Here is a 12,210-nt window from a genome sequence, read left to right on the forward strand (position 1 = left end):
GCCGGCTTTTCATCACTGATTTCAGCTGTCACTTTAAGTAGAACAGGTAGAGAAGAACAATTGTGGCTGACCTGCATGCTACTTCTTTTTTGAGGAATTTCTGGAGGGCAGCAGTGGCTGAGCTCTTAGGAAATTGCAATGGCTGGTACGTTAAGGGCCCATGTCATGGAGGAAAGGGATTTGTGTGTTAGGGAGTGGCCAGTGTCTTGTGGCATGTAGCAATCAACATTAAAACAGCATATTTTGTGAGATAATGGTTAAGTACTTCAGTGTTATCCAAGTGTCTCAGCAGGAATTTATGTCCAGGAATAGGCTGAGCTAAATGAACTATATAGAAATCTCAATGATTCCATTACTTTGGCAGTTAAACATGCAAAATGGTAAGACAGCAATGACAAACTCCCCATCCAGTGACAAACTCCTCAATGGGCCTTCTGTCCTGTGGGTTTCAAACTGTCAACTCCAGCAACAGGATCTTAAATTGTATTACTTTCTTCTGCATTCTCAAACATCTGGAAAGCCACTTCATAGTCTTTCTGGTCTACAGTGGGAGGTTTCCTAACAAATAATTGAAAAGGCCTTAAAAAAACCAAGCCGCCTTCAAGTAAAGCTATGCTTCTGGTGAACTGAACTGAAAAAGTTTCCATCTTTTTAGTAGAACAGTCATGATTGAAATCTGGAGGACAGGTGTTCATGGGCCTTGGACATTCTCCTGTTCAGGGCTTATAAAATCAACTGGACGACATGCCCATGTTCTCTTGGGCGTAGCATCATCTCCCTGTGCTGATACTTTAATTTTTTTAATACTTTAACACTTTAAATACTGCCAATTTTTAAAGCAATCTTTTTTATTATTCTTCAACTAGGAAAAATTTGTTCACATACATTCATTTGCCTCTGACTGGTCTTGATGTAAATTATAACATGATTCAGCATTAATTCAGCAGAGAAGCTCTTAAGGTATATTGCCTTTAGAGGGAGATCAGTGCATTAAGTGGCTCGTCACAATGAAATAATGTGTCAGGGGAGCAGAAAGTCACTGCAGAAAGAGATGAAGAAGCTCTGAGATTGCTTCACTATGCCAAAAAGGAAATACTTTTCAATCAGCAAGTGTGGCTTGACAAATGTGTAACATTTGCAGTGCTTATGAAGAACCTTTTTTGCTCAGTCATTTTCCTGTGATGTAATTAACCATCTTGTTTGACGTTGATAAGAACATTTATTGATGGCCTAGAATGTCTTCATTCTCTGACATGGCAAACTCCTCAACAGCTGGCCTGACCTAGAGTTTTGGGAAAGTCTTGTGCAAATACCTGCTGTACCAATAGAGCTAGAGGGACTGGAGACTCAAAAAAAATGTCTCGTGCCTGGGAGCATTGCTCAGTCACTTCCCTTTAAGCTGTGCTAGGCTAGCCCTACACATCTGGCTCTGTCAGTGTATGCTCAAAGCAGTGTTTAGGACCGTGTTTTAGAAAAAAAGGCAACAGAAAGTCAGATGAGCATCATTTATTCTGTCTCTGTCGCTGTGAAACAGGAACACCTCGTGCTGTTTGCACTGGTGCTCAGAATATCCTGCAACTATTCCTTTGTATTGGAGCCAGTACAGTAATCTTTAATGAAGGCTGTGACCAGGAGGCAGCTGAAATTACGAGTATGTGATCGACACTGTCACTTTTAGACAGACTCTCAACAAAGGTAAGAGGAAAATAATTCAGTATCATCCCAAAGGAATTAACTCTTTCAAGGGTTATGCCCTGGGCAATTAGCTGAATTTTGCAAATGGGATCAGCCCAACCTTCTGGCCAGGCTTTTCCAGCTACAAGGCGATTCCCCTCCCTTTCCTAATTAATACAACCAGTTGGCCACACTTGATCATTAGTTACTGGTGCGAGAGAAGAGAGGCTGACTGGTCCACTGCTGGTTGGTGTGATGAAAGGCCATAGGTATGCTCTTCTCTCACTGGTGCCTCCTGGAAGTAGGGATAAGAAAGGGAGGCAGATCAGATAATTTTCTTATGCCAATGATTATGAATCAGAGGAGCTCAAGGAGGAGTAACTTTAAAAGCATTTATCTGTGATGAGGTTAGTGTGTCAAGAGGTCTATCTGATGACACAAAGAACAGGAACACATGTCGTAACATAAGGAAAATGTGCTATCTGTGCAGCTCATCCTGCCACTCTGCATGGACAGTATTTGTAGGAGACTGAAGGAAGGCCCAGCGACAATAACCTCTCCTTGATGCTGACATGATAGACCTGACCCTTGATACCGCTAGGTGAGGATTATTGCAACAGATGGTTAAACTGCTTTGAGGAAACAAGTAGCAGGACTGATGAAACTGGTTTTCAGTGGACTCAAGTTTTGCAGTTGGATTCTCTGATGTCTAATCAGGTACACAGTCCAACCACAGAACTTCCACAATTGAAGTGCTCGTACCTTCTCTTTCTTTCTCCAGCATGTTATTTCTTTCTCCAGCCTTAGGTTCTCCAGCATGTTATGAAAGTGTGCTATGTGCTTACACTGCAGTCTTTTTCTCAGTGTGAGTGCAATGGTGATGTCTACAGCTACCTGTAGACTTTCAGGAGATGTCTAGAAAGTGAATATTTTTGACCCTAATACTTTGAAAATGGCCAACACTCAAAAGTTGCTGGGAGAACAGAGGAATACAGAACAATCAGGACAGCTTCATCACACAATAGACTTTATTTACTAAGAAAACCACGCTAGGTGCTGCCAAACAGATGTGGAACTGGATTTCAGTACTGTTCCATTCCTGGGCCATCATCCAAATAAGTAATCATATTTGAAAAACAGCTATGTAGACAGAAAATCCCCATGTTGTCTGTGGCAGCTACAGACATGTAGCAGGGGTAGTGTGAGAAGGACATCCTGCCATTCCATACCTATTTAAGTGTGTGTGTACTGAGATGGGTGGGGGTGGAGGTGAAAGAAGGATGATACTCAGATGAGGACAAAAATGCTGAAATCCTGCTGCTACTCTCAAAGTGAGCTGAGAATCACTGTCAAGCTTGTCTGTCCCTCAGTTTGTCCTTCAGAGTCTCCTCTGGCCACCTAGAAGTGCCCCGGTAGCCAGAGGATTCCAAAGGTGTCGGAGGGTGTGCTGGGGCACCAGATCTCCTCTTTGCTCCACCAAACAGCTTTGGAGATCTGCCTGCTTTGCTTCTCCGTTGTGAACTTTCTTATCTCCAGCCTTTTTTGATCAATATAAGTATGAGGAAGGGAGGAGTGTGCCTTCCTTTCCTATTGCAGCGGTGGGATTTGCTTGGAGCCGTGGCCTTGCAGCCAGATTTGTGTTAAGGCAGTGTGTGTGTGCCCCAAACAGCGACAGGAGCCTCAGTCCTAGGCACCGTGGAAGTATGGACCAAAGGGATTGCTCTTCTCCAAAAAAAGGCTTCTGCAGTTGAGTCACAACAACCTGTATGAACCGGGAAAGGCAATGGCAGGTGTTGCAAACATCATACACTGTGGTACGTCTGGAGGACTGCGATTGCACATCTGCAGAGTGGCGGTGTTACTGGAACAAGTCAGCAATTAGCAAAGCGAGTTGTGTTGACACTTTAAATAGCACATTCCCAACAATTTCCCTTTTATTAAGGAGAACATCCAGCCTGGACATGTTTTTCACAGAGGCTGGCAATTAACTTTATGAAGCCATCACAACTGTCACATGACTAGTATTTATTTAGAAGGGAGTTTGCCTGAGAAATAAATAAGCAGCAAGCTAATCAGGGCTGAAACAGGTAGTATCTCCCTTGCTTTACCCACAGCCTACTACCTCCCGCTGTGTTTTCACTGAGAATGTGTTAGAAAAATACAACTTGAAAATAGCGTTGCTCCTTTGCAGTAGGTAAAATGACAGAAGGGCGTCTGTAGGCAGAAAGAAGAGCCTCTTAGGCTTGAGAAACCCGGGACAATCACGTAGGTTTATATTTAAATCAGTGTCCGTCTGTTACTGGTGGTGAAGTTACATAATCTGACCTTCAGGCCACGTGGACCCCAGTTTGCTGGCTTCCTTCAACTTAAAGCAGCTCAGACCCCCTCCCAGCCCTCAGGGGTCTGCCCAAAGGTCAGGGTTTCTCCTACGCCTCTCCCGGTGGCAGCGCTAGCTCCGTTCAAGTACAGTGAGAAGGTGGAAGGGTAAAACGCCTTCTTGCAACCTTGCTAAGAAAAGGTCTAAGCCATTTGGCCATATGAAACCTGCCCTTTTCCTCATTTCTAAAGGAATCAGAAACTGGCACAAATATTTACTGGGATGTGTGGGAAAGAATTGTTTCATCGCTCCAAACCCTATTGTCTCTAGCCCAGTTTTCAACTTCTAGGTGACTGCAGTGCAATGGGAGAAAAATGGAGCTGTGGTGCCGTTCACATCGGCTACCCACATAATTTCATTTCCCTGCAAATGGGACCGAATAAAAGCAGCTGAGTCTTACTGCTCTCAGCCCAGAAATCCCATTAAGGCAAAGGAATGCTGAGGACTGTAGTTTTGGAATGATGAAAATATATTGATGGGCACAGCTTATACAAGGCATCAAACTGACAAGACTGGATGTTGCAAAATCTTTTATGTTTACACATGGAAACAGATGCTAGGCAAGTGTATCTGAGTATTTGTTGTTTAAAAGGCAAAATTCTGTAAGTAACAAAGGAAAAATTCTTAATTGGGAGACATACACGGTAATAAAAACATTAGGAAAAAATCTTTGATTTCATTTACAGGAACTTACTACAGTTACTCTGGACGTATGACGCTACCTCTACACAAACAGTATATGTACATAACTATGAGGGTTTCTTCAGCATTTTGGAAAATGAGTAGATGAATGCAAATCATACAGTCTCACCATGATGGCATTTAAATACTAGTATTAAAAAACTGTTTAGATCCCCCTTAATTTTCTGCTGGACAGCAATTTGAAGAGCAGAGGAAACTGCATATACACAATTCCAAAAGGAATTTGGACTAGAATAAATAAACATCCATCAACACTACAGCATCCTTACTTACATATAATTTTGTATAAATTATGACATTATGCCATACAAAAGAAGACATCACATGTCCAAGGTTGCAAGGAGCAAACCCCACCAGCTCCCTCACAATGCAAAGGCACGAAGGTAAGCAGTGCTGCATGTACCGGGACTTGGGGCAGCAGAAGGGAGCTGGAAGTTGCCGGTGAACTTGCATTGCTGAGTTAACCTTCGGCTGTGGCACAGCAGGCAGCATGGCTTTCCCACAGTAGCTGGGAAGGTTTTATTTCCAAGGCACATAGCTCTGCGATGTGCAAAACAAAACAAAGCCGTGTTCTGGGAGCCAGCAGTTCCCTTCGCTACTTGGAGCTGCTGCTCTGTGGAATAAATATTTCTATGCAAGTTACTCAAGTCCTTACAAAGATGCCTAGCATGGAAATATTCTTCATGCTGATGCTGAACTTTCAGCAGTGGTTTGCTCACATTGGAGACCTGGCCAAATTTTTCCTGTGAAAGAATTCAGGATATTCCCTCTATCTTTTCCCTTGCACAACATCCCAAAAGGAAGGTTTTAAAGGCAGTAAGTAAGTATGGCACTTAGAATTGTGCTTTTCAGTGTCCAAATTGAAAAAAATATATCTTACACAGTACTTGTAATATTTAAATAAACACAATCAGATGTCATTTCATTAAATAAAGTCCCCAATAAACAGGCTGAGCTCAAACGCAGCGCATTTCAAGAGAAAGCCCCCGAAGCCGCAGGCTCGGTGTTCTTTCCCGTCCAGCGAGTTTCTTTCCCCCATTAGTTCTTCTGTGTTGAGCTGAAAGCAGAAAGCCGAGATGCCCGCGATCACCAGCGCTGCCCGCCGCCTGCGAGCCTTCGGCTGGTGGGGTGCGGGGTGCAGAGAGGTGGGGTGTGGGGACTGGGGTGCAGGGGACCGGGGTTTGGGGAAGCGGGGCTGCGGAGTGTGGGCAGCTGGGGTGCAGGGAGGTGGGCTGCGGGGGTGAGGGGTGAGGAGAGCGGGGTGTGGGGGAGCGGGGTGCTGGGAGCAGGGTGCGGGGTGCGGAAGAGTGAGGTGCAGAGCGGGGGTGCGGGGAGTGGGGTGCGGGGGTGAGGGGAGTGGGGTGCGGGGGAGCTGAGGGGCTCCCCGCGCTCACCCCGGGCCCGCTGCAGCCGGGGCAGCCGCCGCTCGCTGCCGCCCCCCCCCTCCCCCGCGGTACCTGTGGTGGATCCGGGTGAGGATGAGCTTGACCCAGGGCGCGGCGGGGTCCAGGCAGAGCGTCTGTCCCTGCTTCGTCGTGGCTCTGCGGGGCGGGGGCGGCAGCGGGTGAGGCCGGGCCGGGAGCGGGGCCGGGGTGCGGGAGCGGGGCCGGGGTGCGGGAGCGGGCACTTACATGACCTCGGGCACGGCGCAGTGCGGCCCCTCGGCGAGCAGCTGGACGCGGGCCAGGCGCCGCGGCGGGATCACCTGGGACACGGTGCGCAGGCAGCGGCAGCGCAGCTCCCCGGCCAGCGGCGCGGCTGCGGGCGAGAGGCAGGGGCTGAGCCTGGGCTGCGGGCCCGCCGCGACCCCCGCCCCCGCCCCCAACGCTAACCCGGCGGGCCTAACCCTAACCTCAGCCCGCCGGGCCGGCCCGCGGCCGCTTACCTCGGCAAAGGGCGGCCAGCAGCGGGGGGAGGAGGAGGAGGAGGAGGAGGGGCAGGCGGCGGGGGTGCGCGCTCATGGCTGGTGCTGGCGGCCGAGGTGCTGCGGGAGCCGGCTGGGCCGTCCCGTGCGCCGCCGGGGCTTTTATCCCCCGCCGGGAGCCGTCGGGGAATTTCCCAGGCGCGGAGCGGAGCCGGGGGGTACCTGGCAGCGCTCCCTCTCCTGCGCCTCGGGCCGGGGGGGCGGCCCGGCCGGGGCGCACTGGGGGCCCCGTTGTCCCCTGCCCACCCCGGTCCCCGGCGGGACGCGCGTCGCTCGGTCCCGCTACGGGCTCCTGGCGCGGCGGCGCTTCCCGGTACGGGACGGGAGAAGCACGGCGCTGCCCGGGCCCCGGCCCCGCTCACGGTCCCCGTGGGACCCGGAGGAGGCTCAGCCCGCTCTCTGGAAGGAGCTGAGGCTTTTTTTGTGGCGGACCTCGGTTTGCTCTCGGGCAGTCTATGCGCGGCGTGCTGAGCTGGGGTGGGTTTGGGCTCCCCCGGGCAAGCACACCCGCTCAGCGGGGGATTGCTTCCCTGGGCATCCCGTTCTTCAGCTGCCTTTGGAAAACTGCAAATCTGTTTTCCCTGTAATTAGGAGACGCTCAAATTTCCATACCTACGCTTCGCGAATACAAGCCTTCTATTCTACTCCTCTGCATAGAGTAGTCACTCCCTTTGTCCCCGTGACTGCCAAGGCACTTTGCTAACTTCTGCTACAAAAACAAACCTGCAAAAAAGCACTTTTCTGGGAGCTTTTAAAGAAAACTAGGTGCCATTTTTTTGAGCTTTATTTACACCTGGGTTTAGTTCAATTATGGTCAAAGCGATTTTGTAATTGGTTTTGATATGAAATACAATTTTGCACGCCATTTTTTTTTGCAGCTGATCCTTTTTCTCTTTTCCACAGATGCTTGTGAACATGAGCAGAATTCAGCAAATCAAATTGTTCCAGGGTCAGGCTGTTATGTGTCTTGTCCCAAAAACTGGAATGCCTTGTGTATCCCTAAAGCTTCTAGGTCAGGAGTTTTTGTACCACTTGTCATGTGTTGCTTTGCTTTATGACATGTAAAATTCTGGCTCTGCCGGAATGTGAGATTTGCAAAGGTGTTCTTATATCTCCCTCCCCCTATAACCTTCTGATCTTTTTTTACTTAAAGATTTATTTGCTGTAGAATAGGCATCTGAAACTTTAAGCGCTAATGCAAACTCAGATAAAACTGGTCAGGTTTCAGGGAAGCATTCCTCTTTTGGGAAGAAGAGATATGCTCATGAATCATTATTAGAATTGGCTTGAAACCAAGCATGTTATAGTGACTGTTGTAAACTGGCTTGACTTGACTTTCAGGGGAAAATTGATATTGTTTCCTTATAAGAAGACAGTCAGCACAGAGGTAGCTTCTTGCAATTGAAGTATTTAGATTATATTTACTTCTTTTTAGAGACAAGCCAAGTAATAATTTATTATAGTGACATTAACAGGACAGAACAGGAATTAACTGTAGGTAAAACTATACTGCCAGGCTTATCAAGATGGAAAGCAAAAGAAAGTGCTTTTTGAAATCACAAGGATCACAGTACAGTAATCCTATCAGAAGATTTACTGTCTGAAAACAAAACCAAGTCAGGACTCAAAACAGGTAAGATGTAGCATGACTGTCGTTCCTGAGCTTTGTCATCTACAGATCAGGTCGTTCATAGGGCTGCTGGCTTCGCCCCTCAGGAGGTCAGCTGTGAGGGAAGATTATATGTCATAAGCAAATGGTGATTGCCCCATGTAATCGGGAAATATCTCATGACTAATTTGCACCCCTTTGCAATTGCAGTTTGGTAATGATATCCTTGGAAGCTGTTGGCTTGTAGCTTGGTCTTAAAAGGAAATTACATGATCAAGATCTCCATTCTGCTCCATCATTCCCCTCACAGTTTCACTCTGCCAGTAAAGTTTGTATCATTTGGCCAACTTCAGAAAGATTTGACAAAGGGCTTTCAAGGGTTATCAACCAGGCTAGTACAAGTTTGTGGAGAGCCAGTGTTGGATGGAGGGAGACACAGCACCGGACCAGCACTGCCATTGAGGGAAAATCTGCAGCATAAGCTGTGCTCTTTCTGCCTCACCAGCTGGCCAAGCCAGATGTTCCTTCTTGCAGCCAGCACCTAGCTTGGTGTTCACTACCTCCTGCATCATCTGTTGTCCAGCTGTTTAGGTGTGATCAGATTGTGGAAAACGCTGGCCAAATGTGGGATGGCTTATATGGCCTTGGGGACAAATGGAGAGGTTGCAAGAGAGGCAGCTGTGGACTGTAGTCTACTAGAAGACATAGTGGTTGTGCAGGAGTCCAGAGGGTGTTACACTGAGTAGACTGGAAGAAGCATACATCTTTAAATCTGGGCCTGTTACCTTCCTGCCATCTTATGCCATCTCTCTATTTTTTTTTAGTTGAAAACTAATTAATTATTTTTAATGCAAATGAATTCTCCACTGATGTGTATATGAAATTCTGCATAAAGCTGATGCATCATGTAACTTGAACTTCCATCTTCCAGACAAAACTTTGTAGCAGAGATGCTCTTCCAGGCTCTATTTTTGCAGCCTGACTCTCCCTTCTAACGAGTAATAGTGGTAGCAGTAGTAGACCCTGGTGCGTAGTGTTCTATGGATTTTTTGAAGCCATTAGAGTGGCAGCTGAAGAGGTTGAAGCCAGGGAGAGGCAGGGGTACGCTTTTCTTGAAAACTGGAGAGATTCCTTAAAAAACCCATAAGAAACACAGCTGTAAGAATGGACACTTGCCTACAGGTGCTTAGGGGCAACCACTAAGCAGAAAATTTCAAAACCTTCCCGGGAATCCCTTGAGGTTGTAGAGATGGAGCCACCATTCCTTCCAGGCTGTAGCACCACTGTGAGTTCCCTGTGTGGCTGTCCCACAGAAGTGCTCTGTTCTTTGCAGGACAACACTAATGAATGAAGATTGTATTTGCATATGTGCGTTAGTATGTTGATAGGAATACACACACTTGAGTGACCTTAATCTATGGGAATCAGGTGCCTTATTCTACTCTCGCAGACCTCTGCATGTCCATAACTAGTTTTCTCCTAAACATAGCCCTCACAAACTGAACAGCAAAACTGAGGCTGACTCTGTATTACCAGGAAGAAGGATTTGCCCAGCTGTAGAAACTGAGGCAATAAACAGTTAGGAAGATGCACAGATAATCTAGTGCAGGTCGTTAGCAGATCCAGCTCCGAAAAAATGAGGAGAGCAGATCTGTTGAGTAAGAAATTGTCACTCATACACAGTCAGATTATGTGTTGCTCTTGGACGGTACACATGAGTAAGGACAGTTTACGTGGTTTTATGCTTGGATGACTGTTCACAATATCTGAACTGTATGACGCATTCCACAGTGGTTACTGCTGAGGAAATTCCAGAAGGCGTCCCATGGGGTCTGAAGCGTGAGGCTGTTTCGGACGAGGAGCAGCAGTGTGTGAGGCTCGGCCGCCACCTCTCCAGCAGAGGCATGAGCTGAGCCGAGTAGCGGTCTGGGGGCTGTGAGCATGCTGAGGTGCCATAGGCATTACAAGGCTTGAGCCTGTGAGTCAGCGCTCGTGCAAACGGGCCTGGCACAAGGGAAATGGGCATTCCTGGGAGTATTTCAGAAGTCAAGGCCATCTGCCTGAGCAAGACTTTGTACCTGCAGACTTGCAGGTCACCTCTAGCTACCTTCCATGTGAATGTGGGTAGGCTCTTTTCAGTCCAGGTGACAACAGCAACAAGGTTGAGCTGCAGATGAACTTGCCTGGACTCCCCTTTCCTCTGTTTCCCTTACTGCCTTTGACACATTTCCTTTTGAAAGTAAGGAAAAGTCAGGGAACAGATAGCATCACATCAGCCAGAATTTAGAAAGCTGAGTTCTTCCCTGGCTGCTGCCATATCTCTTTCATTATAGATAAGTGTGCCATGCCTTGGTTGCAGGTGGTACCAATGTTCTTCAGTTACATTTAAATTAGTTATCATGAGCGGTGGTGTCAGTGTAGCTATGACAGAACTCACCAAAGCATTTGTATTTGCCTCGTTGAAGTCACTATTCAAGTTACCCTCCTTGCCTGGGCCCTTTGCAGTGTGAAGATACTCTGAGGTCCTCTGGTGTCCTCAGCGTGGGCCTGAGGGTTGCCGGAGCACGGAAAGCTGTCCCAGGTTAGGCAAGCCCTAAGGAAATGCATACAGAGTACTACTAGCCATGTGACTTAATCTTCTTCATGTTATCCCGTTGCTAATTCAATAAATGCAGGAAGTGATTCCCTTGCTTTGTTGGGCTGCTTGCGTTTCCACTGCAGGTATTTGGCTTGGCATCTGTAGCGGGAGCGTGTAGTTCACTGGCGGCAGGCCCAGAAAAGCTACAAGACAATTAAATAGGAGACAATGTCTCTTTCATTTCAACAAGTAAGGACTTCTTGTAACTGTGCAAAAATGAGTTTGGAGGGTATGACCCAGGTACAAGTCTTAGGTCAACTCTTCACATTGCCTAGAAACTGTTTCACACAGGCAATCTCCTAAGGGGCTGGGGTGTTTCCTCACAAGTCAGGTGTCTCTTCCAGTGCTTTGATTAGGAATGAGTTATGTTTTGATGTGTAAGAGAGTGCTAGAAAAATGTCAAGTCACTGCTACCTGCTAGTGTCTGCACTCAGAGGGTATATACTGCTGCTAACTGCTCCGATATTTATTATTATGTTAACTTTTTTTCCTATACCAATATTATGTTTCATAGCATTCCCTAGCTGTGATAGGCTGCTATTCCCTCTATTCCCTAGCACATAAGACTCCTCTTGTGGATCCTGCTCTGTTGTGAGGTACAAACATATAATCATCTCTGCCCTCAGACAGCCAATGCCGTGGCTTTTCAGTCTTTGGGAAGATTTGCTGGAGGTTTCAACATCCTGCTACAATTTTGTGCAGAATATGTGTTGTATCTATCAGATGTTTTATTTCCTTGAATTTCCATGTGTGTTTCTCTAGCTTTGAACTGTTTCCAGTCTATATTTCCTCGTAAATAATACCTGAATATGTAAGAAATACAAGTGTCCCATTGTTCAACTTGTGTCATGAAGGATCTCAACTCAGTTTTGTCACCTGCATTGTGGCACACACCACACGCTGTTGTGCACTCATTTCTTTAATACCTTTTGAGATGTTAACATTTGCATTTAAAATGATGACCTATAGCAAATAATGGTCAGTATTTTCTTACCTGTCTTCCTGCATCGTCACCTAATTTTAACATTCTGGAGTCTTTAGGTCTGTCTTTTTCCCCTCAACAGAGTTAGAGGCTCTCCTTCATCTGTGCACATTGATGACAATAAGAGCAGAAACACACACTTAATAGCTGCAAAGGAATGTGTTTGTATCGCTCAGACATTTCCTTAGCAAATATAAAGGATTGGCTTTGACATACGTTTGTTTGGTAATTGTTTATCCATTCCTCAGATTCAAATGCCAGCTAATGATTTCTGAGATAGCTAATGGGATTGTAGCCGCTGCCA

The sequence above is a fragment of the Falco biarmicus genome, chromosome 1, assembly GCF_023638135.1.
Source record: "Falco biarmicus isolate bFalBia1 chromosome 1, bFalBia1.pri, whole genome shotgun sequence".
NCBI classification, from domain to species: Eukaryota; Metazoa; Chordata; class Aves; order Falconiformes; family Falconidae; genus Falco; species Falco biarmicus.